This window comes from Panthera onca, chromosome B4, assembly GCF_046562875.1.
Source record: "Panthera onca isolate mPanOnc1 chromosome B4, mPanOnc1 haplotype 2, whole genome shotgun sequence".
In the NCBI taxonomy this organism is placed as follows: Eukaryota; Metazoa; Chordata; class Mammalia; order Carnivora; family Felidae; genus Panthera; species Panthera onca.
The window spans coordinates 26868933-26872351 of NC_138345.1; the positions used below are offsets into that span (position 1 = coordinate 26868933).

The 3419-nt window shown below is 44.4% G+C and overlaps 1 pseudogene; it reads right to left on the reverse strand.

Annotated features, from left to right (window-relative positions):
* Positions 1–1136: 1136 nt before the first annotated feature.
* Positions 1137–3085, reverse strand: LOC132695419 (large ribosomal subunit protein uL23 pseudogene; annotated as a pseudogene).
* Between the last annotated feature and the right edge of the window lie 334 nt (positions 3086–3419).

Consider the following 3419-nt stretch of genomic DNA (forward strand, 5'->3'; position numbering starts at 1 on the left):
GCAAGTTGAAAAAGCTCTACCAAAACTTATCCCCCATCTGTTACCACACCCTCTTACAGACCTGGCTGCAACCTGTCCCAGGTCACAGGGATAGTAAGTGACAGAGCCAGAGGTTAAACCCGGGAAGCTCCAGCTCAGACCAGCAGATAAATTATTTAAACTCAGAGCCCTCATCTAATTACAAGCGACTCTTTAATAAAAAATACTGAGGGGCGCCTGGGTGGCTCAGTCGGTCGAGCTTCTGACGACGGCTCGTGTCATGATCTCGCAGTTCATGAGTTCAAGCCCCGCGTGGGGCTCTGTGCCGACAGCTCGGAGCCCTGAACCTCCTTCGGATTCTGTGTCTCCCTCTCTCTCTGCCCCTGCCCCGCTCTCTCTCTCTCTCAAAAATAAATAAAACATTTAAAAAAACAAATAGTGAATGTGGAGAGTAGCTGCTAGCTTGCATAATACAGTCAACCAATATTTCTAAGCACCTACTATGTTCACAATAAACACTTATACATAAATAGTGTTTTGCAATGTACAAAGCCATTTATTTTTTTAATGTTTATTTTTGAGAGAGAGAAAGACAGAGAGACAGAGCGGATGCATGAGTGGGGGAGGGGCAGAGAGAGAGGGAGACACAGGATCTGAAGCAGGCTCCAGGCTCCGAGCCATCAGCACAGAATCCAATCCGGGGCTCGAACTCATGACCCATGAGATCATGACCTGAGCCAAAGCTGGACGCTTAACCGACTAAGCCATCCCGGCGCCCCCGTTAAAAGCCCTTCAAACTTCCAGATGGCCCCTGAGAACTATTACAGTGTGTATCTTATGAGGTAATAAAGTTCTGAACAGCCAGCTCAAGCTCTCTAAGTTTTGCTGGTAAGCGGTCTCAAACTCTGACTTCAAGGGCAACTCCCCTTCCAATATATAGGTCATGTGTTGCTGTCAGCAAAAGTAAAGCCTGGAAAAGCAAAAAGCATTGTACAAATGTAAGTGACGTGCCTCCTTCGCTACCAACAACGATCTACTGAACAGAATACGTGAACAGCGAGCAGTGTTTCCCAAAGGAGGGCAAACAGAGTATCAACTCCTGAACTCACTACAAATTATTTGTGAGTATCTATCTGAAGGCCTCATCTTGTGGCTGACTACACCAGCAATTCAGACTGTGGTAACACGCTGAAGTCTGAAAAGACGAGATGTGCTCTAGCGAAAATGAGAGCCCCCACAGGAAATTCTGCATTACTGAAAACCACTCATCTCCAGCGTGGCTCTGCCCCCCACCCCAAGCCCCACGGCCTGGTCCCTCCCCTGGGAGGAATGGGTTGATTGGGAAGTTAGACATTACACCAAGCCACACGGACAAAGCCTGTCTGAGAAGCAGCCTCAAGAGGGAAGAAAAAAATGCATTAGATAAAGGAAACTCAAGAGGCCACAGGAAAAAAAAAAAAAAATACGAGCACTGAAATGGCATTTCCTGTAGTTTCAGGGAAACATGCACTGTCGTCATTCTGTGAAACCTCATCCACTATTCTGCTTGCGGGCAGGGAATACGAGGAGAAGCCTGCCGGTGTTTCCTGCCTCCTCCACTCCTGCGAGCTCACAAAACCACCCATCAGAATCTTCTACCATGAGGCCTCTTGACCCAAACATTCAAGCTACTCTTTCAATAGAGTGCTCTTTCTGCACACCAAAAAACAATGCGTGCGTTAGTTGTTCAGTGGACCCAAAGGAAAAAAATGTTTGCTTCACTGATGTACTTGAGACGTGTTGCCTTGAATTACTTTTGCATGGAATACTTAAAATATATTTCCAAACGGTCAAACGTCAACCATGCGCACATTTTCAAGCAATTTAGGGTTTAGTATGTTCTAGTGAACGAATTCCTATCTTGCAGATTTAACCAAAAAGAGCCCTTTGAAAAGTCTTAGTTATTTTTTCAAATAAGAGCTAAATAGTCAGTCCACTTGGTAAGTATCTTTGGCTGTGATTTTTAATTTTTTTTTTTATTTTGACCTAATTTTCCCCCAGATACAAGCCAGAAAAATCTGCTTACATGAAGATAGTTTTAAGGTGACAGTAAAATTACCAATTCCAATGAGGCAGATAGGACATCGTGTCCTCTACGAGAAGGGTCTAAGTTATGATATGTATCTTCCAGGAAGAGACCATGAGGTGGACGGGGTGATCAAAGCAAAAGACATTGCCGGAAAGTCTACACTGATAATGAATCTTGTTTATGAGTGGCATGACCTTGTTTGCATGATTGATTTTTGCTTCCAGTCCTTAGTGGTCATTTCCTGCTGGTTTCTTAAAATGAAATGACCAAACCATCCCAACCTCATTCCTGCCCCCCAAAAACTAACAGCCTCAATTCAGTTTTGTGGTTACTGTTATCCCATAGGTTCTAATCAGACATTTTTTCCCCCTCACCTGAGCTTAGCAAACTTGCTCATTCCTGAGCTGTGGAACCAGCTGGGGACCTCTTACCTCATGGATACATGAAGGACCAATAAACATTTAATGAGTATTTGGAGTTTAGGCTCTATCCTGAAGTTGATTTTTTTTTTTTATGGTGGAAAAAAAATGTATATTTAGATTTAGCCAGCTGGACTCCATCTCAATGAAGCCAATTTTGTTGGCGGAATCCAAAGTGTCATAGTCGGGACTCAGCCGAACGTATGCCTTCTTCTCTCCGTTGGGCCCGACCCGGGTGTTGACCTTGGCCACGTCAATGTCATAGAGCTTCTGCACAGCCTGTCTGATCAGGTGTTTGCTGGCCTTGGCATTGGCAATGGATACAAGTGTGTTGTTGTCTTCTATTTTCTTCAGGGCTGACTCGGTGGTCACAGAGAACTCGACGATGACACAGGGCAACTTGTTTCTCTGGAGGCGCTCTTTTAAGGATATTTGGGCTGCCTTTGGAGACGCCATCAGAATGGCCATCAGAATGGCCATCAGAATGTAGGTGATAGGCTGCTCTTCCTTTTTTGTGACTGTGGATGCCGTTCAACACCACTTTCTTGGCCTTCAAAGCCTTTGCTTTGGCTTCGGCTTTGGGAGGGGTAGGGGCTTCCTTCTTTGCCTTTGGCGTCATCTTTGCGAAAGGTATCCTGAAGTTTAAACGCTGCTGACCACAAATTTATTTTTTAAATGCACTCTTCAGTAACAATCTAGATCTTGTTTGTTTTGAAGAGCAGAGCTCTAGTGACTAAACAAAAATACATATACCAGATGCGCTTCTCTGTTCCAAAGGAACCAGAATGAATTTTCCAACCACATCTCCTTAAATCTCCAAACAAGGGAATGAGTGGATGACCTGGTATCTTCATTTTCCATGTAAGAGTCTGATGATCCAAGTTGGCTCAGAGAGTTTAGTCAATTTCTGAAGCCACATCTATCCCTTTATAAAACCTGGCTCTTAACCAAAA